The sequence below is a fragment of the Scyliorhinus torazame genome, chromosome 24 (assembly GCF_047496885.1).
Source record: "Scyliorhinus torazame isolate Kashiwa2021f chromosome 24, sScyTor2.1, whole genome shotgun sequence".
NCBI classification, from domain to species: Eukaryota; Metazoa; Chordata; class Chondrichthyes; order Carcharhiniformes; family Scyliorhinidae; genus Scyliorhinus; species Scyliorhinus torazame.
This window is the reverse complement of record NC_092730.1, coordinates 42,402,207-42,424,542: the sequence shown is the minus strand read 5'-3', so window position 1 is coordinate 42,424,542 and position 22,336 is coordinate 42,402,207. Positions and strand designations below refer to the sequence as shown.

Genomic DNA, 22,336 nt, shown 5'->3' with positions numbered 1-22,336 from the left:
CCCTTCATAATCTTTATATGTTTCAATAAGATCCTCCCTCATCCTTCTAAATTCCAACGAGTACAGCCCCAGTCTACTCAACCTCTCCTCGTAATCCAAACCCTTCAGCTCTGGGATTAACCTAGTGAATCTCCTCTGCACACCCTCCAGTGCCAGTATGTCCTTTCTCAAGTAAGGAGACCAAAACTGAACACACTACTCCATGTGTGGCCTCACTAACACCTTATACAATTGCAGCATAACCTCCCTAGTCTTAAACTCCATCCCTCTAGCAATGAAGGACAAAATTCCATTTGCCTTCTTAATCACCTGTTGCACCTGTAAACCAACTTTTTGTGACTCATGCACTAGCACACCCAGTTCTCTCTGCACAGCAGCATGTTTAAATATTTTATCATTTAAATAATAATGCCTTTTGCTGTTATTCCTACCAAAATGGATAACCTCACATTTGTCAATATTGTATTCCATCTGCCAGACCCTAGCCCATTCACTTAGCCTATCCAAATCGCTCTGCAGACTTACAGTATCCTCTGCACTTTTTGCTTTTCAACTCATCTTAATGTCGTCTGTACACTTGGACACATTGCCCTTGGTCCCCAACTCCAAATCACCTCTGTAAATTGTGAACAATTGTGGGCCCAACACTTATCCCTGAGGGACACCACTAGCTACTGATTGCCAACCAGAGAAACATCCATTACTCCACACTCTTTGCTTTCTATTAACTAACCAATCCTCTATCCATGCTAATACTTTCCCCTTAATGCCATGCATGTTTATCTTATGCAGCAACCATTTGTGTGGCACCTTGTCAAAGGCTTTCTGGAAACCCAGATATACCACATCCATTGGCTCCCCGTTATCTACCGCACTGGTAATGTCCTCAAAAAATTCCACTAAATTAGTTAGGCACGACCTGCCCTTTATGAACCCATACTGCGTCTGCCCAATGGGACAATTTTCATCCAGATGCCTCGCTATTTTTTCCTTGACGATAGATTCCAGCATCTTCCCTACTACCTAAGGTAAGCTCACTGGCCTATAATTACCCGCTTTCTGCTTCCCTCCTTTTTTAAACAGTGGTGTCACGTTTGCTAATTTCCAATCCGCCGGGACCACCCCAGAATCTAGTGAATTTTGGTAAATTATCACTAGTGCATTTGCAATTTCCCTACCCATCTCTTTTAGCACTCTGGGATGCATTCCATCAGGGCCAGGAGACTTGTCTACCTTTAGCCCCATTAGCTTGCCCATCACTACTACCTTATTGATAACAATCCTCTCAAGGTCCTCACCTGTCATAGCCTCATTTACATCAGTCACTGGCATGTTATTTGTGTCTTCCACTGTGAAGACCGACCCAAAAAACCTGTTCAGTTACTCAGCCATTTCCTCATCTCACATTATTAAATCTCCCTTCTCATCCTCTAAAGGACCAATGTTTACCTTAGTCACTATTTATTTTAAAATATATTTGTAGAAAATTTTACTCTCTGTTTTTATATTCTGAGCAAGTTTACTCTCATAATCTATTTTACTCTTCTTTATAGCTTTTTTAGTAGCTTTCTGTTGCCCGCTAAAGATTTCCCAGTCCTCTAGTCTCCCACTAATCTTTGCTACTTTGTATGCTTTTTCCTTCAATTTGATACTCTCCCTTATTTCCTTAGATATCCACGGTCGATTTTCCCTCTTTCTACCGTCCTTCCTTTTTGTTGGTATATACCTTTGCTGAGCACTGTGAAAAATCGCTTGTAGGGTTGTCCACTGTTCCTCAACTGTTTCACCATAAAGTCTTTGCTCCCAGTCTACCTTAGCTAGTTCTTCTCTCATCCCACTGTAAACTCCTTTCTATCAGCACAAAACACTCGTGTTTGATTTTACTTTCTCAGTCTCCATCTGTATTTTAAATTCCACCGTATTGTGATCGCTCCTTCCGAGAGGATCCCTAACTATGAGATCCTGAATCAATCCTGTCTCATTACACTGGACCAGATCTACGACCGCTTGTTCACTCGTAGGTTCCATTACATACTGTTCTAGGAAACTGTCGTGGATACATTCTATGAACTCCTCGTCAAGGCTGCCTTGACCGACCTGGTTAAACCAATCGACATGTAGATTAAAAAACCCCATGTTAACTGCTGTACAATTTCTACATGCATCAGTTATTTCTTTGTTTATTGCCTGCCCCACCATAATGTTACTATTTGTTGGCCTACAGATGACTCCTATCAGTTACTTTTTTGCCTTACTATTCCTGATTTCCACCCAAATGGATTCAACCTTATCCTCCATAGCACCGATGTCATCCTTTACTATTGCCCAGATGTCATCCTTAAATAACAGAGCTACACCACCTCACTTACCAACCACTCTGCCCTTCCGTATAGTTTGATTTACTCGGATATTTAACTCCCAGTCGACACCATCCTTTAACCATGTTTCAGTAATGGCCACTAAATCATAGTCATTCACGATGATTTGCACCACCATCTCATTTACCTTATTCTGATTATTACGAGCATTCAGGTAAAGTACACTTATGTTGGCTTTTTTACCTCTGTTCTGAATCTTACCACCTCGATCAGTAACCTCTCCTAAGTTATATTTCCTCTTAACCTTTCTCCTGATTTTCCTTGTGGTTGAACCCATAAAGTCATGTAACAACCTACCGCGTCGCTTACCATTCATGTTTTTACTTCCCGTTTTATTCCTTTTAGTATTCCTGGTCCTATTCACGGAGCTCCCCTCAGTCACTGTACCTTGTACTGTCGCCCTTTTTGATTTTTGACTCTGGCTTCTCTGCCTTACACTTTCCCCCTTACTGCCTTTTGTTTCTGTCCCTGTTTTACTACCTTCCAAATTCCTGCGTCGGTTCCCAAGCCCCTGCCACATTAGTTTAAACTCTCCCCAACAGCTCTAGCGAACACTCTCCCTAGGACATCAATTCCAGCCCTGCCCAGGTGCAGACCGTCCGGTTTGTACTGGTCCCACCACCCCCAGAACCGGTTCCAATGCCCCAGGAGTTTGAATCCCTCCCTCTTGCACCATCTCTCGAGCCACGCATTCATCCTATCTATCCTCACATTCCTACTCTGACTAGCTCGTGGCACTGGTAGCAATCCTGAGATTACTACCTTTGAGGCCCTACTTTTAAGTTTAACTCCTAACTCCCTGAATTCAGCTTGTAGGCCCTCACCCCGTTTTTTTAACCTATATCATCAGTGCTTATGTGCACCACGACAGCTGGCTGTTCACCCCCCCCCCCCCCCCTCCAGAATGTCCTGCAGGCACTCCGAGACATCCTTTGCCCTTGCACCAGGGAGGCAACATACCATCCTGGAGTCTCGATTGTGTCCGCAGAACCGCCTGTCTATTCCCCTTACGATTGAGTCACCTATCACTATAGCCGTGCCAATCTTCTTCCTGCCCGGCTGCGCAGCTGAGTCAGCCACGGTGCCAAGAACCTGGCTGCTTTTGCCTTCCCCTGGTGAGCCATCTCCCTCAACGGTATCCAAAGCGGTGTATCTGTTTTGCAGGGAGATGACCGCAGGGGACACCTGCACTGCTTTCCTACTCTTGCTCTGTCTTTTGGTCACCCATTTTCTATCTCCTTCAGTACCTTTCACCTGCGGTGTGACCAACTCGCTAAACATTGTTTTAACAAGGTTTTAGAGACAAATAGCAGAATATTGCACAATGTCAGGGTATAAGATATAGAAGCATAAGTAAACCATTCAGCCCATCGAATATGCTCCGTATTGCAATGAGATCATGCTTGATCTGATATATGACGTGTTATGACCTCATACGGTGGCACGTTGTCACAGTGGTTACCTCACAGAGCCAGCAATCCGGGTTTAATTCCAGCCTTTGGTCACTGACTGTGTGGAGTTTGCACTTTCTCTCCGTGTCTGTGTGGGTTTCCTCCGGGTGCTGCGATTTCCTCGCACAGTCCAAATGTGTGCGGGTTAGGTGGAGTGTCCATGCTAAGTTGCTCCTTGGTGTTCAGAAAGTTGGGTGGTGTTACAGGGATGCTGGGAATTCGTTTTACTGACAAAATCTGCATTTCTATCATTGACCACCGGGCTGAAATGAAATGAAATGAGATGAAAATCGCTTATTGTCACAAGGAGGCTTCAAATGAAGTTACTGTGAAAAGCCCGAGTCACCACATTCCGGCGTCTGTTCGGGGAGGCTGGAACGGGAATTGTGAGAAAGCGGGATTTTCATGATTCAGTTCTAGTATAACCGTGTGATCTGAATCTAATTTATCTGGTGTTCTCTTAGACAATCTTGTCTCACAGTGAGGCAAACCTCACTGACTGGATAGACGAGTGATCGTTCTTCAGTCTTGTCATGGACGGACCCGCTGAATATGGAGGCACATCCTGTGTGGCAGGATTTAGCTCCAACTCAATCTATAAGTTTGTGGATGATACCACTGCGGTAGGTCGTATTGCAAACAATGACGAATCAGATACAGGAGGTAGATAAATCACTTGGTTGCATAGTGTACCTAAAACAGCCTGTCTCTAAATGTCGGAAAGATCAAGGAACTGATCATCGACGCCATGAAGCGTTGCACAACACACACACCCGTCTGCATCAATGGCTGCGAAGTGGAGATGGTGGATAGCTTTACATTTCTGGGTGTCACCCTCACCAACAGTCTGTCCTGGTCCACTCATGTTGCTGCAACAGTCTAGAAACCCAACATCGTCTCTACCTCCTATGGAAGGAGAGGAAATTCGTCATGTCTGCATCGACTCTCACAAACGTCTGCAGATGTACCACAGAGAGCATCCTATCGGGCTGCATCACAGCTTGGGATCGCAACTGCTCGGCCCAAGGTCGCAAGAAACTGCAGTGTGGTGACATCAGCCCAACGTATCACACAAGCTTGCCACCCGCACAGTGATTCTGCTACAACTCCCGCTGCCGCAGGACAGCAGACAACATTATCAGAGACCCTCCCACCCAGGTTTTGCCTTTTTACTGATTATTCCATCAGGCAGAAGGCACTGAAGTCTGAAGACACGCACATCCAGACATAGGAACAGCTTCTTCCCCACAGCTACTAGACTCCTCAACAACTCTCCCTCGGACTGATCTGTTCCCTGTAAGAACACTATTCAGGACGCCCTATGCTGCTCTTGCTCATGGGTTTGCTTTGTTTGGCCCCTTGTTCCGCACTGTAACCAATCACTGTTTGTCCATGTACCATTTGGCAATGTACTCTGTCGATTATACTTTTTCTGTCTACTATCTATGTAATGTGTATGTTCCCTTGGTAGCAGAAAAATAATTTTCATGGGACAATAAATCAAATCAAAGTGGTTCCTCTCTCACTATCCGATCAATTCAGAATAAGACTGAATTTTGAATTCTCGCTTTTCCAACACAATTCGCTGCAATCTGGCCTGACAACTTGGACTGGATTGTCACATCAGTTACTGCAGACCCATCTTGGAAAAATGAGTCCCACTTCCGAGCAACTAGCGGATGAAAAATCGACGAGGATGGGATTCGAACGCACAGAGAATTAGCAGTCCAACGCCTTAACCACTCGGCCACCTCAACCCACAAATGCATGCGTCAAAAAGTCTTAATTCGTGTTGCATCCATGAATTGATGGAAAATATGCGCCACTTTGTCTTCACGGTTTGGTTTAGCACAGGGCTAAATCACTGGCTTGGAAAGCAGACCAAGGCAGGCCAGCAGCATGGTTCAATTCCCGTACCAGCCTCCCCGAACAGGCGCCGGACTGTGGCGACTAGGGGCTTTCCACAGTAACTTCATTTGAAGCCTCCTTGTGACAATAAGCGATTTTCATCTCATTTCATTTCATTTCAGCCCGGTGGTCAATGATAGAAATGCAGATTTTGTCAGTAAAACGAATTCCCAGCATATTCAGGGACTTTTGAGAATGGACTGATGGGAAACACTTCAATACCATGTCCAAGATATTTCCACACAGTGTGAAAGGCCCCCGCTGAAAGACTGGAATCAACCATCATTTGACAGCAAAAACAAACGCTCCCGGCTTCACCGAGGAATCCGTCGATCATCGGAACACACATTTCACGATGGACATAGTCTGATCATTGAGTTACAGGTATCTCCAGGAAATAGAGTATATTCTTTCAGCGAGTCATGAAAGTATAATTGGAGCAGATTAATGATAAATTATTGTGTTGGGATGAGACTATTCCTGGTAGAAAGGTAAATTTTTCAGAAAGTGCCTCAATATTCAGCGGGTCCGTCCATGACAAGACTGAAGAACGATCACTCGTCTATCCAATCGGTGAGGTTTGCCTTACCATGAGACAATATTAACAGAGACAACACCAGGTTAATTAGATTCTGATCACACGGTAAATATAGAACGGAATCATGAAAACCCAGCCTTCACAAACTTGCCCCTCGCCTGGGGTATGGTGATAATGAATGGCTTAGATAGGGTGGACGTAGGGGAGTTGTTTCCATTAGCAGGGGAGACTAGGACCCGGGGGCACAGCCTTAGAATAAAAGGGAGTCACTTTAGAACAGAGATGAGGAGAAATTTCTTCAGCCAGAGAGTGGTGGGTCTGTGGAATTCATTGCCACAGAGGGCGGTGGAGGCCGGGACGTTGAATGTCTTTAAGACAGAAGTTGATAAATTCTTGATTTCTCGAGGAATTAAGGGCTATGGAGAGAGAGCGGGTAAATGGAGTTGCAATCAGCCATGATTGATTGGTGGAGTGGACTCGATGGGCCGAATGGCCTTACTTCCGCTCCTATGTCTTATGGTCTTATGATCCTCAGGTTAAATCACCACCAGTCAGATCTCACCGTCAACGGGGAAAGCAGCCTATGGTCATCAGGGACTAGAGCGACTTAATTTACTTTAGAACTGGATCAATGTATGACATTTCCAGGACGTGACTTCCTCAGACTGACCAAATGATAGACAGTCGGGAAATTAACGACCATTGAGGAGTTATTGGTACCTGAGGCTTGGTTGGAATGTTGGTTTTAAAGGTTCATCATGAAATCTAGATATAAAAACCCGGGAAAGTGGACATGAGGATTATCATGAAATCATTAAAATGTAAAAGGAGGCCATTCTGCCCATCGACTCTGCACCGACCCTGTGGCAGCGTCCCTATCTCTGCACCACATCCCTGTAACACCACCCACCTTTCTGAACACTATGGGGCAATTTAGCATGGACAGTCCACCTAACCCGCACACATTTGGACTGTGCGAGGAAATCGCAGCACCCGGAGGAAACCCACACAGACACGGAGAGAAAGTGCAAACTCCACACAGTCAGTGACCAAAGGCTGGAATTGAACCGGGTCGCTGGCGCTGTGAGGTAGCCACTGTGACAACGTGCCACCGTATGAGGTCATAACACGTCATATATCAGATCAATCATAATCTCATTAAAATACGGAGCACATTCGATGGGCTGAATGGCTTACTTCTGCTCCTACGTCTTATACCCTGGTATTGTGTAAATGTGTTCCGGTTCTTCTGTAAAACTCTTGTTAAAACAACACAGGCACCTCGTGTCGACTGCATCTGATTATCTGGCGCAGAGAAGGTGATTGTGGAATACATGCCGTACCCATCAAACTCTGCTACTCACCTGACTGAGATTTGTTCTGTATCTGTAAATCACAGGTAGTGTTCGCGAGTGGAGGGAACACTCTGTAACAGGTTGTGAGAGCAGAATTCCTTCATTATGAGTCAATGTCTGGGACTGTATGTGAGGGTGGGTTTCAGTCTCTATTAGACATTGGTACTGAATGTCAGTGTGGAAATCTGTCTGTATCTATCAATCATAATTATTGTTTGGGAAAAGTGAGATTAATACGTAACATCAGCACGGCTGTAACAGACAGAGAAAGACACACAGAAAAGCAGGAAGAGACTATCAGGACACACACAATGACACAGAAAAGGTGCTGAGGTGGAGAAGGCCCTGTTTGTAAATGTATATCCTGCTGTGTAACTGAGCTCTCTGAAATGCAACTGTTCTCTCTCCATCGTGGAACCGTGAGTCTGCCGGTGACAGATCTTCACTGTGGTTCAGTCAAATCAATCCCTGTTGTGGAAATATGATCCGTCTGAAGCAGAACATGAGACGAAATTTCAATTCCAGATTTATTAAATCTTGTCACCAAGGGTTAGTTCAGACCCCTGGATTCCCAGTCCAGCGACATAACCTTGTGTTCCTGTTATGAAGACAGTTCATTCGGCATCAATATTTCCCGATAATAATATATACGCGCCCAACGTGGGGCTCGATTAAGAGTCCCATGCTCTCCCGACTGAGCTAGCCGGGCTGCTGGTGCAGTATCTATTAAACCTCTTCTTGAAGAGAGTTGCTGCGGTGCTCATTCGGAGGGTCAGTGCTGACTCGTTGGGCCGAATGGCCTCCTTCTGCGCTGGAGATTCTACGATTCTATGATCCAAGGAGGTTGATGCGGTGGAGTCCTTCTGCCATACTGCCCACTCCTGACACCATGTAGAAATGCTGGTCTCTCAATGACTGGCGACCAAGGAGCTGTAATAAAAAATAACTGATTTAATAATTGAGCAGCTTCTCCTGGCTTGTGCTCTGACCGCGATCCGGGGAGAACTGCCGGAATCCAGACACGTGATCATTTTAATTGCGTCATCAGGTCATCATGTGACCATTCGGTCTGCACAGGTCTCCCTCTGTAATTTCTAGATTTCATCATTATAATTTTCTTCCAGACTGGGAAGTGTAGTGCTGCTGCATTTGAAAAGAAACATGAATTTCTAATATATTTCCAATTTAACTGATGTTGTTACACAAAATATTTATTCAGTGGAATTGTGCGTTTAGGGAGCTGAGATTTCCGAGTCTCTCCAAATCGAATGGTCATTTTCAACGAAAATTCAATCCCTCCTCACATAAACCCCGGGGCCCCGTTGATCGTTTGAATGCAACAACTTCCTGGAGTGATTCCAGGCTGGTTTTAGAATTTTTCTATCGACCAAATTGATGTTGAATGACGCAGCTGCGATGGGCGAGTGGTTGGACTTCAAATGAAATAGGGTTTTCCCGCGCAGATTCGAATCCTGCTCGCAGCGACTGTGATTCGAAATGTTTGTTTAACTCCCCCGGGAAGCTGCCGGCTCGACAATTAATCGGAATTTCGGTTGGTTGTCTGTTAACGGTGTGAACATTTATCGAATACAGTTTTTTCGAAATACGTTCTTTTTAAAAACTAAACGGGGCTGGTTTAGCACAGGGCTAAATCGCTGGCATTGAAAGCAGACCAAGGCAGGCCAGCAGCACGGTTCAATTCTCGTACCAGCCTCCCCGAACAGGCGCCGGAATGTGGCGACTAGGGTCTTTTCACAGTAACTTCATTTGAAGCCTACTTGTGACAATAAGCGATTTTCATTTCATTCTTCAATATAAAGATAAATAAGGAACTCACTCTCAAAGCAACAATAAATAAATAATAACGTTTCCTGCAGCGTTTGGAAGGAGAAGCAGGAATGGCAGCGAATGGAAACGTGGTTTGATTTCATTCAACTGAATGTATTTCAGGGGAACATGATCGAGGCAGAAATGGAACATACTTGAAATTTTTTTTCTTGTTTTCTTTCCTTTGTCTCTCTATCTATTTCTTTGTTTTCTTTTCTCTCCTCACTCCTTGTTTTTGTGCTTCTCCGGGGGCTGATTGGATACACAGTGAAACTCAGCCCCATCTCATCCCAACTCTTTTGGACGAATACGTCCTGGCGATGGACGGGCCTGAATCAGTGGAAGAATCGACAAACTATTCCATTCTTGGCTCTGTGAGAAGTTCCATTCCTGGTTGTGAGGTGTCTCTGGGATAAAGGGATCGAGAGAGAACGAGGTGACTGCAGTCTGACTCTTACTCTGAAAACCAGTTAGTGCGCCCTTGTAGAAAGTAGATGTGTCTGAGAACAGGAGGAAAGCAGATCATGGGCCTGTGACTGATTTTATTGAGCCGGACCTTGAAAAGTGAAGCAAACTTCGAACCAGTCTTCGAAGAGCGAGAAGGGATCCAGGAGTTTACAGAGAGTGCAGCTGACTGGGAGCAGAGTCGGAGGGCGAGGTCCAGTTGGTCCACAGGGCAGCTATATTCTGTAAGGTAAGAGGGGATGGAGGCTAGGCCAGTTGCATGCTCCTCCTGTAGGATGTGGGTGGTGAGGGATACCACAGGTGTCCCCAAAGACTATACCTGCGGGAAGTGCACCCAACTCCAGCTCCTCGGAGACCGTGTTAGGGAACTGGAGCTGGAGCTGGATGAACTTCAGATCATCTGGGAGGCAGAAGGGGTTATAGAGACGAGTTAACGGGAGGTAACCTCACCCAAGGTACAGGACAAGAGTAGCTGGGTTACAGTCAGGGGAAAGAAAACAAACAGGCAGACAGTGCAGGGATCCCTCGTGGCCGTTCCCCTTCAAAACAAGTATACAATTTTGGATGCTGTTGGGGGGGATGAACTATCGGGGGAAGGTCCTAGCGGCCAGGTCTCTGGCACTGAGTCTGGCTCTGGGGCTCAGAAGGGAAGGGGGAGAATAGAAAAGCAATAGTAATAGGAGATTCAATGGTTAGGGGAATAGATAGGAGATTCTGTGGTCGCGAGCGAGACTCCCGGAAGGTATGTTGCCTCCCGGGTGCCAGGGACAGGGATGTCTCAGATTTTGTCTTCAGGAGCCTTAAGGGGGAGAGTGAGCAGCCAGAAGTCGTGGTGCACATTGGTACCAACGACATTGGTCGTAAAAGGGGTGTGGAGGTAATAAACGAGTTTAGGGAGTTAGGCTGGAAGTTAAGAGCCAGGACAGACAGAGTTGTCATCTCTGGTTTGTTGCCGGTGCCACATGATAGCGAAGCTAGGAATAGGGAGAGAGTGCAGTTCAACACGTGGCTGCAGGAATGGCGCAGGAGGGTGGGCTTCAGGTATTTGGATAATTGGAGTGCATTTTGGGGAAGGTGGGACCTGTACAAGCAGGATGGGTTGCATTTGAACCAGAGGGGCACCCATATCCTGTGAGGGAGATTTTCTAGTACTCTTCGGGAGGGTTTAAACTAATTTGGCAGGGGAATGGGAACCGGATTGGTAGTCCAGCAACTAAGGTAGCCGATATTCAGGACTCCAAAGCGTGCAGTGAGGCAGTGGGGAAGGGAACACTGACAAAGGAGAGTACTTGCAGACACGGAGATGGGTTGAAGTGTATATACTTCAACGCAAGAAGCATCAGGAATAAGGTGGGTGAATGCATGGATCGGTACTTGGGACTACGATGTGGTGGCCATCACGGAAACTTGGATAGAAGAGGGGCAGAAATGGTTGTTGGAGGTCCCTGGTTGTAGATGTTTCAATAAGATTAGGGAGGGTAGTAAAAGAGGTGGGGGGGGGGCGTTTTTAATTAGAGATTGTATAACAGATGCAGAAAGGAAGTTCGAGGAGTATCTGCTTACTGAGGTAGTATGGGTTGAAGTCAGAAGTAGGAAAGGAGCTGTCTTCTTGTTGGGAGTTTTCTATAGGCCACCCAATGGTAGCAGAGATGTGGAGGAACAGATTAGGGAACAGATTTTGGAAAGGTGCAGAAGTCACAGGATAGTAGACATGGGTGACATCAACTTCCCAAACATTGAGTGGAAACTCTTTCGATCAAATAGTTTGGATGGGGTGGTGTTTGTGCAGTGTGTCCAGGAAGATTTTCTAACACAGTATGCAGATTGTCCGACCAGATGGGAGGCCATATTGGATTTGGGACTTGGCAATGAACCAGGGCAAGTGATAGATTTGTTAGTGGGGGAGCATTTTGGAGATAGTGACCACAATTCTGTGACTTTCACTTTAGTAAAGGAGAGGGATAGGTGCGTGCAATCGGGCAAGGTTTACAATTGGGAGAAGGGTAAATACGATGTTGTCAGACAAGAATTCAAGTGCATAAGTTGGAAACATTGGCTGTCAGGGAAGGACACAAGTGAAATGTGGAACTTGTTCAAGGAACAGGTACTACGTGTCCTTGATATGTATGTCCCTGTCAGGCAGGGAAGAGATGGTCGAGTGAGGGAACTATGGTTGACAAGAGAGGTTGAATGTCTTGTTAAGAGGAAGAAGGAGACTTATGTAAGGCTGAGGAAACAAGGTTCAGACAGGGCGCTGGAGGGATACAAGATAGCCAGGAGGGAACTGAAGAAAGGGATTAGGAGAGCTAAGAGAGGGCATGAAAAATCTTTGGCGGGTAGGATCAAGGAAAACTTGTGAGACATATGTGAAAGACTAGAGTGAGGGTAGGACCGATCAAGGACAGTAGCGGGAGATTGTGTATTGAGTCTGAAGAGACATGAGAGGTCTTGAACGAGTACTTTTCTTCAGTATTTACAAATGAGAGGGGCCATATTGTTGGAGAGGACAGTGTGAAACAGACTGGTAAGCTCGAGGAAATACTTGTTAGGAAGGAAGATGTGTTGGTCATTTTGAAAAACTTTAGGATAGACAAGTCCCTCGGGCCTGACGGGATATATCCAAGGATTCTATGCGAAGCATGGGATGAAATTGCAGAGCCGTTGGCAATCATCTTTTCATCCTCACTGTCAACAGGGGTGGTACCAGGGGATTGGAGAGTGGCGAATGTCGTACCCGTGTTCAAAAAAGGGAATAGGGATAACCATGGGAATTACAGGCAAGTTAGTCTTACTTCGGTGGTAGGCAAAGTAATGGAAAGGGTACTGAGGGATAGGATTTCTGAACATCTGGAAAGACACTGCTTGATTAGGGATAGTCAGCACGGATTTGTGAGGGGTAGGTGTTGCCTTACAAGTCTTATTGAATTATTTGAGGAGGTGACCAAGCATGTGGATGAAGGTAAAGCAGTGGATGTACTGTACATGGATTTTAGTAAGGCATTTGATAAGTTTCCTCATGGTAGGCTTATGCAGAAAGTAAGGAGGCATGGGATAGTGGGAAATTTAGCCAGTTGGATAACGAACTGGCTAACTGACAGAAGTCAGAGAGTGGTGGTGGATGGCAAATATTTCGCCTGGATCCCAGTTATCAGTGGCGTACCGCAGGGATCAGTTCTGGGTCCTCTGCTGTTTGTGATTTTCATTAATGACTTGGATGAGGGAGTTGAAGGGTGCGTCAGTAAATTTGCAGACGATACGAAGATTGGTGGAGTTGTGGATAGTGAGGAGGGCTGTTGTCGGCTGCAAAGAGACATAGATAGGATGCAGAGCTGGGCTGAGAAGTAGCAGATGGAGTTTAAACCTGAAAAGTGTGAGTTTGTCCATTTTGGAAGGAGAAATATGAATGCGGAATACAGAGTTAACGGTAGGGTTCTTGGCAATGTGGAGGAGCAGAGGGATCTTGGGGTCTATGTTCATACATCTTTGAAAGTTGCCACTCAAGTGGTTAGAGCTGTGAAGAAGGCCTATGGTGTGCTAGCATTCATTAGCAGAGGGATTGAATTTAAGAGCCGTGAGGTGATGATGCAGCTGTACAAAACTTTGGTAAGGCCACATTTGGAGTACTGTGTACAGTTCTGGTTGCCTCATTTTAGGAAGGATGTGGAAGCTTTGGAAAAGGTGCAAAGGAGATTTGCCAGGATGTTGCATGGAATGGAGAGTAGGTCTTACGAGGAAAGATTGAGGATGCTCGGCCTTTTCTCATTAGAACAGAGAAGGGTGAGGGGCGACTTGATAGATGATCAGGGGAATAGATAGAGTAGACAGTCAGAGACGTTTCCCCTGGGTGGACCAAACCATTACAAGGGGACATAAATTTAAGGTGAATGGTGGAAGATATAGGGGGGATGTCAGAGGTAGGTTCTTTACCCAGAGTGTAGTGGGGTCATGGAATGCACTGCCTGTGGAAGTAGTTGAGTCGGAAACATTAGGGACTTTCAAGCAGCTATTGGATAGGTACATGTATTACGGTAGAATGATATAGTGTAGATTAATTTCTTCTTAAGGGCAGCACGGTAGCATTGTGGATAGCACAATTGCTTCACAGCTCCAAGGTCCCAGGTTCGATTCCGGCTTGGATCACTGTCTGTGCGGAGTCTGCACATCCTCCCCGTGTATGCATGGGTTTCCTCCGGGTGCTCCGTTTTCCTCCCACAGTCCAAGGGTGGGGTGCTCTTTCCGGGGGCTGGTGCAGATCGATTGGCCGAATGGCCTCCTTCGGCACTGTAAATTCTATGATTAATCTAGGACAATGGGTCGGCACATCATCGTGGGCCAAAGGGCCTGTTCTGTGCTGTAATGTTCTATCACTCACACCTTAACCATGAGGCCACTGATGAAGTCATGATGACTTCGAATTTCTCCTAAAATGCCAACTGAACACACTGACTGGCAGAATTACATTACCCAGGTGATTGGCGAGACGCATCCACAGGCTGACTTGGCGAGTGGTGAAAACTGACATCACTGCTTCTGATCATCACCATAACAGAGAGATAAATGTCACATTGTTCATTCACATTTCTGATTTATAATTGTGGGGAAACTGATGGGCTTTGGGACGCAATTAAAAGTTATTTTAACTGAGATCAAATCAGCGGCTGGCTAGTTGGCCTGGGGAGACCTGTGCCACACACAGGAACAGAGACTGCAGATAGAGAATGAATCGAATATTCACATGTCACACCGGAGAACACATCGGAGAACACTTCAGCAGTCAAGGGCATTCAGCCTCTGATCTCCGGGTAAGCGTTCTCCAAGGCGGCCTTCAGGCCGCGCGACATCGCAGAGCTGCCGAACAGAAACATGTAGCCAAGTTCCGCACACATGAGTACGGCCTCAACCGGGACCTTGGATTCATGTCGCATGACATTCACCCCCCACCATCTGGCCTGGGCTTGCGAAATACTCAGCAAGAGCAATGACTGGGCCCGTATGTCTTTTATTCTGTTCAGTATGAAGTCTGACAACACCAGGTTAAAGTCCAACAGGTTTGTTTCAAACACTAGCTTTCGGAGCACTGCTCCTTCCTCAGGTCCTGGTTTGTTCTGTTTGCAGTGGAGGCCAACAAACCCAAAATACCCCAATTTACCCAATGATCCCAGTACAAAAAGCAAGAGACAAAAATTGTTTCTTTTGATTTTATTTTAACAACGAAACCAAATTGAACAGGAATAAAGAAGCGCATTGAGTTGATACAATAAGCTTCGGCAGGCAATGAGAAGCTGGTTTGAGTGAATCTTGATCATCGGTTAGCTCGTTGGTCTAGGGGTATGATTATTTCTGAGAAAGCTTCCATTTGCGATAAAATGCGAGAGGTCACGTGTTCAAATCCCAGACGAGTCTTGTATTTTTTTAATAAGGACAATCGATATGGTGTCATTGACTGAAATCGGGAGCAGGTTTGAGCTCCAGAGAATATATCAGTGCTGAACATGTGAAGACACGAACACGACATTTAAAGACCGTTTCACCATGGTGTCGGACTCTGAATTTATCCTCAAATATCAAGTAAAATAAACGAACGCTTGTGCATCCAGGTCGTTGGCTGAATGTAATGATTGTATGTAACCCCGATAAACCTTTGGTTTATATGCTGAACAAGAATCTTTCAATCTCCGCCTCAGAAATAATCAATGTCCCGCTTCCGTCGCCTTCTGAGGCAGAGTTCCAAAGTCGCACAACTCTCTGGGAGTGAGAAATTTCCTCATCTCCGTCCGAAAAGGGCGAAATCCTTGTTTTTAACTGCCCAGTAGTTCTGCTCTCACCCACAAGCAGTGACATCCTTTCCACGTCCACCTTGTCAAGACCATTCAAAATCTGATGTACTTCAATCAAATTAACTGTCAGTCTTCACATCTCCACTGGAAACAAGTGCAGTCTGTCTAACCTTTCCTCAATAGAAACCCCGCTCATTCCTGGCACCAATCGAGGAAACCTTCTGTGAACCGTCTCCAGCGTATTTACATCTTTCCCTAAATAAGGAAACCCAAACTGCACAGAATTAGCGAAATGTGTAGCTCCTGGAATAAAAGGGACAGTAGCAATATGGATATAAATGTGGTTGAATAATCAGAAACAGAATACAATGGTCAATCGAAACTTTTCGGACTGGAAGAAGGTTTGTAGTGTTCCAGCTGGGTTCCTGCTGGCATATTTGCTTTCCCTGATATATAACAATGTGCTAGATCATGGTGCACAGGGAACAGTTTCAAAGTTTGATGATGGTACAAACTTGGAAATTTTGTAAACTGAGACGTGGACAATCTAGATAGAACTTGAAAAAACAAAAGAAGATTTTCAATCTGGAGACGTGGGAGATGATGCATTTTGGTAGGGAATATAGAATCATAGAATTTACAGTGCAGAAGGTGGCCATTCGGACGATGGAATCTGCACCGGCTCTTCAAAGAGCACCCCCATGAAGCCAACATTTCCACCCTATCCCCGCATCCCAGCAACCCCATCTAACCTAAGGGCAATTTAGCATGGCCAATCCACCTAACCTGCACATCTTTGGAGGGTGGGAGGAAACCGGAGGACCCGGAGGAAACCCACGCAGACACAGGGAGAACACAGACACTGATCCAAGCGTGATCCGAACCTGAGACCCAGCGCTTTGTGAAGCCATAGTGCTAACCACTATGCTACGGTGCTGCCATTCAAATATTTATGGGATGAAGGAGCAGAGAGATGTGGGTGTATGTGTGGATAGATCATTGAAGGTAGCAGGACAGGTGGAGAGAACAGACAACAAAGCAGATCTTATTCTGGGTTTATTCCGAATGGAAAAGAGAACAAGAGCAAGGAGGTTATGCTGAATCTGTACAAGGCGCCAGTTAGACATCAGATGGAATATTTTGCACAGCTCTGGGAGCCACAATATTGGAAGGCTGTGGCCGTATTGGGCAGCGTGCAGAAGAGGTTTACAGGATTGGTTCCATTTATGAGGATAGATTAGAGATGTTCGGAATGTTCTCCTTCGACAGGATAAGGCTGAGGGTAGATTTGATCGAGATGTTCAAAATCATGAGCGGGCGAGGCGGAGTAAATAGAGCGAAACAGTTCCCCCGAGTTAAAAGAGCAAAAACGAGAGGGCACAGACTTCAGTTGATTTGCAAAGGAAGCAGATGTTTGAAAAATAGGCACTTTTGCACAACGAGTGCTTCGGGTCTGGAATGCACTGACTGGAAATGTGGTGCAGGCAGGTTCAACTGAAGCGTTCAAGAGGGCATCAGGTGATTACTTGAATAGAAAACAATTGTAGAAGTTCGGGGACAGGGCCGGGGAATGGCACGAAGTCGTAATGCTTGTTTGGAGACACGGTGCAAACACGATTATCCAAATGACCTCTTTCTGCGCTGTAACCATTCTCTGATTCTGTGATGTGGTTGCACCAATTCACTGTGTCACTCAAGAATAACTCCCTTACTTTTATGTTCAACTCCTCTCGTAATAAGGATAGAATTCTACTCACCTTCTTAATTACTTGTTGCACTGATTCACTCAGTTTTCGTGATTCATGCATCAGCAAACCGAGATCCCTCGTTATTCTGCAGCCGTTGGACATCGAAGTAAAGCTCTATTTATTTTTACTCTACCTGCCAAAGCGAAACCCTGCGCTTTTTAAACATTGCTTTGGAGCTGCCAGGTTTCTGTCACTCACTCAACCTCTCTGTATCCGTCTGTAATCTGCTTCTGTCCTCGTCACAACATACTTCACTCCCTATCTTTGTGTGATTTTCAAAACTTCCCCACACAATGGGCTTTGTCCAGATATAAAATCCTGGAACAAGCAGAAAAACTCTGTGAGCCTGACGTGATTGAACACGCAGCCTTCGGATCGGCATTCAGAAGCGCTATCGGGCGCCACAAGACCTCCTGTCGAAGATTAAATTTCAATGCTGACAGATTTCCTCATTTACACCTTGATTATATTCTGTAAAGTGACGATCAGAAGAGAATCATGTAAGGAAACAGAATATTCGCTCCCTCGCTCCTTTCCCTCTTCCTGTTGATTTACATCGAATGGAAGAGTAACAGGAAAAACAAATAACCAGAGAGCAGAAACACAACATTACCCTGTGGGGTCAATTTATTCTGAAATGTGTCAATATATTGAGTGAGTGAGAAATACTTTAGCCTTTAGAGTTCAAAATGAATCTGAATCTGATTGAATCCACGAATGATAGAGTTTTATGTCCTTTTGTTTCTAATCGGTGAGATGCTGCAAATTGTGGACCAGCAGTGAGCCAAGTACAAGGGAGCAGTTCCATCCTTTCTTTTCTTCCTTCCTACATTGTTCTCTCCGTTTCTCCTTTCTCTCCCAGATGCTAAAATGTTGGGAATTCCAATTTAATTTCCTTTTCAGGCGGTGTTTTGTCAATTCCAAACGGTATTGAACATTCCAATCAAATGGATTTGTTATTTCCCATTGTTGCTTCCTGTGTTTATTGTGTTGTATTCTCTCACTGTCTGTTCATGATCAATGTTCCGTCTCACTGTCTGTTCCTGTGAAGATCAGCGGCACCTCCCGCCTAGCAGCCTTTAAGTTGCTCTGCGCCAATCATAGAAACATAGACAATTGGAGCAGAAGGAGGCCCTTCGGCCCTTCGTGCCTTCTCTGCCATTCATTGTGATCATGGCTGATCATCCAACCCAATTGGCTGATCCCTCCTTCCCCCGCCTCCCCTCCCGTATTGTTGATTGCCTTCTCCCCATGTGCTTCATCAAACTGTTTCTTGAAAATATAGTGGTTTTGCCTCAGCAAATTGCTGTGGGAGCAAATTCCAATCTGACCAAACTCTGCGTAAAGACATTTATACTCTTCTCCGTCCAACACGGTCTACCCCATATCCTCAGACGTGACCCCTGGTTCTGAACATCCCACCATCAGGAGCATTCTTCCTGCATCAACTCTGTCCAGTCCTTTTGGAATTCGATAGCTTTCTATGAGATCCCCTCATTCTTCTGAACGCCAGCGAATACAATCGCAACCGCCCAGTCTCTCCTCATACGTCAGACCTTTAATCCCAGGAATCAGTGTGCTGTACCTCCGCTGCGCTCCCTCTACAGCAAGAACACCCTTTCTCAGAGAAGGAGACCAAATGTGCACACGATATTCCAGACGTGGCCTCACCAGGGCCCTGGATAATTGCACCAAGAATATTCCTGCTCCTGCACTGAAATCCTCTCGCGATGAAGGCCAACATACTATTGACCTCCTTTCGCGCCTGCTGCACCTGCAAGCTCACCCTCAGCAACAGGTGTACGAGGACCGCCAGGTCTCGTCCACATTCCCCTCTCCTATTAATGGACATTCAGATGACAATCTGCCTTCCTGTTTGTGCTCCCAAAGTGTATAACCTCACATTTATACATATTATACATTCATCTGCCATTCATTTTCCCACTCACTCAACTCATGTGGAGTTAGAGCAATTCATCCTGTCAGTTCGCATTTCATAATAGTTGGATTCCAGCTTGCGTGACTATCTGTGTGGAGTTTACACTTTATCCCCGTGTCTGCATGGGTTTTTTCAGTGTGTTCCTGTTTCGTCCCACAGTGTAGGTTGGGTGGATTCGTCATGAGCAAGTGCGGGGTTATGAGGAGAAGCGGAAGAGGGGGTCCAGGTCGAGTGCGCTTTCCGAAGTTCGGTGCAGACTCAAGAGACCGAATGTCCTGCCGGGTTTCTCTGGATAACAAATTAGAATCGTCAGAACTCCGACATTGACGGGATGTTTGAGGCGTCCGAGTGATGTCCATCATGATGCGATCAATTGTTTGTATCTTTCAGTCTTTCCGCGGTGTTTTATTTACAATGTGTAGAAACATGTTGGACATGGTGTTGAAGTGTTTCCCATCAGTCCAATCAGAACAATCCCTGAGCTGACATGATGGAAATGTAATTTGCTGACAGGAACAACATTTCCAACACTTCACATCTGGCTGCACATCTGGACCAATGCACAAAGACAACCTTCTTCCGTTAGTTATTGGGGATGTTAAAAGTCCATGAGGTGGTTTGGTGAAGTCAGGTTACATGGCGAGTTGGCCGAGAGGTGAAGGTGATGCGCTGCTAATCCATTGTGCTTTGCATCTGCGGGTTTGAATCCATTCTCGTCGACACGGAACTAGGATGAAGGTTAGATTCGGAGTTCAACAGGCCTGAGGAGTGAATCTTCTTGCACCAATCTCTATACCGATATTCCTAATCCTCTGTCTGATAATCGATTTAAATCACGACACCAGTTTTGGGCAGGAGTTTGGCACCATGAAAACATGCGCATTCAGAAGCTCCAAAACAGACGCCAGCTTCATCTGGGGCACTGCTGGCAGATTTTGTCTTTCCAGAACCGGCCGCCCAGCCGTGAAAACAAGTTCATCAGATGATCTCATTACACTGTAAGACGTGGGAGCAGAAGTAGGTCATTCGGCCAATCGTGTCTGCTCCACCATTCAGATAGGTTTTAACTGATCTGATATAATCCTCAAACCCACTTTCCCACATCATCCCCATAATCCTTGATTTCCTTACTGATTAAAAATCTGTCTGTATCAGCCTTGAACATATTAACTGACCCAGCTTGACAGCCCTATTCGGTTACAAAAATGGTTCCACAGATACACTATAGTCTGAGAGAAGAAATTACTCATCATCCCTGGTTTGAATGGGCGGCCCCTTACTCTGAGATCATTCCCTTTGGTCCGAGACTCTCCCACATGAAGAAACAACCTCTCAGCATCCACCCTGTTAATCCCCTTGTAAATCGATTAAATCGGTGAATTTGAATGGTGGGATTTCTTACGTGTCCCAAAGTTTAGTTCAGGCCTCTGGATTCCCAATCCAGTGACATAATCTTTCATCCCTCTGGACATAAAACAGTTGATTCAGCTCATTGTTAACATCTTGGGCCAGTGGGCCCATAAATGGCAAATGGTGTTTAATTTGGATAAATGTGGGGAGATACATTTTGGTTGATCCAAACAGAGCTGGACTCGCTCAATTAATAGTAAGGAGTTGGGTACAGTTATAGAACAAAAAGATCAAGGAGTGTACAGGTCCATAGCTCCTTGAAGATAGAGTCGTAGTCGGACAAAATGGTGAAGAAGGCATTCAGAATGCTAGGTTTTATTGATCAGAATATTGAATACAGGAGTTGAGACGTCTTGTTGAAGTTGTACAAGACATTGGTAAGACCACACACGGTATGCTGTGTTCGTTTTATGGTCACCCTATTATAGGAAGGATATTGTTAAGCTAGAAAGAGTGCAGAAGCAATTTACGAGGATGCTACCAGGACTTGATAGTCTGCGTTATAAGGAGAGGCTGGATAGGATGGGACTTTTCCCCCTGTAGCTTGAGAGGCTTACGGGTGATCTTACAGCGATCTATAAAATAATGAGGAGCATAGATAAGGTAGGTAGTCGACACATTTCCCCAAAGGTAGATGTGTCTCGAACTAGAGGGCATTTGTATAAGGTGAGAGGGGAGAGATACTAAATAGACCAGGCAGGACATTTCTTCACGCTGAGGGTGGTGAGTATCTGGGACGGGCTGCCAGAGGCAGGGGCGTGTACAATTTAATCTTTAAAAAATCAGTTGGACAGTTACATGGGCAGGGTGGATAAGAGAGGGCCAAACACGGGCAAGTGGGACTAGCTTAGTGATAGAGACTGGGCGGCATGATCAAGCTGGGCCGAACGGCCTGTTGTCATGCTGTAAACATCTATGACTCTATCCATCTTCCTGAGGACATTCGAATTTCCTTCACAGAATTGTATTGAACCGATTGATGCATAATAATTTATTCAACACTTTATCTAAATTAGACAGATATTGTGGATTCATTAGGGACTAAACAAAATATGAGAGACAATTGAATGAACAAAGTTACAAGAAATTACATTCCAAAAAATCCCAACAGTGTTTGGATGGACAGGTGGAAGTTTGAGCTGAGGAGGGAAAACTCGGCTGTCAGCAAGTTGCACCGGATTTCTGTAAAAAATGACCGCGGCAGGACTCGAACCTGCAATCTTCTGATATCATCATTGAAATTCACCGAAGTCAGACGCCTTTTCCATTAGGCCACGCGGCCACTGGCTGTGATACGTGAGCTGATGTTTATCTCTTGTGAATAAATACTGCGATTCCATGTTTTTCATTTCTATTGTTTGGTGATCCGCTGTTTCCCAGATCCCAGAAAATACAAGGGCAAGCTCCAGCTGCCGGACATGGTCATTTTCAAAGTGGAAAAGCCCTTCACTCTGTGAGCTGTGAAGATTCATGGAGGCTCGGGGACTCTCAGGCCGGCCAGGGCTCTTTATCCGGCTCCATTCACAGGAAAAGTGACTTC

The 22,336-nt window shown here is 45.5% G+C and overlaps 1 non-coding gene across 1 annotated transcript; it reads right to left on the bottom strand.

Annotated features, from left to right (window-relative positions):
* Positions 1-21,988: 21,988 nt before the first annotated feature.
* Positions 21,989-22,078, bottom strand: trnar-ucg (transfer RNA arginine (anticodon UCG)). The gene is given in 2 exon segments: positions 21,989-22,024; positions 22,042-22,078. It is a non-coding gene; the product is annotated as a tRNA-Arg (tRNA).
* Between the last annotated feature and the right edge of the window lie 258 nt (positions 22,079-22,336).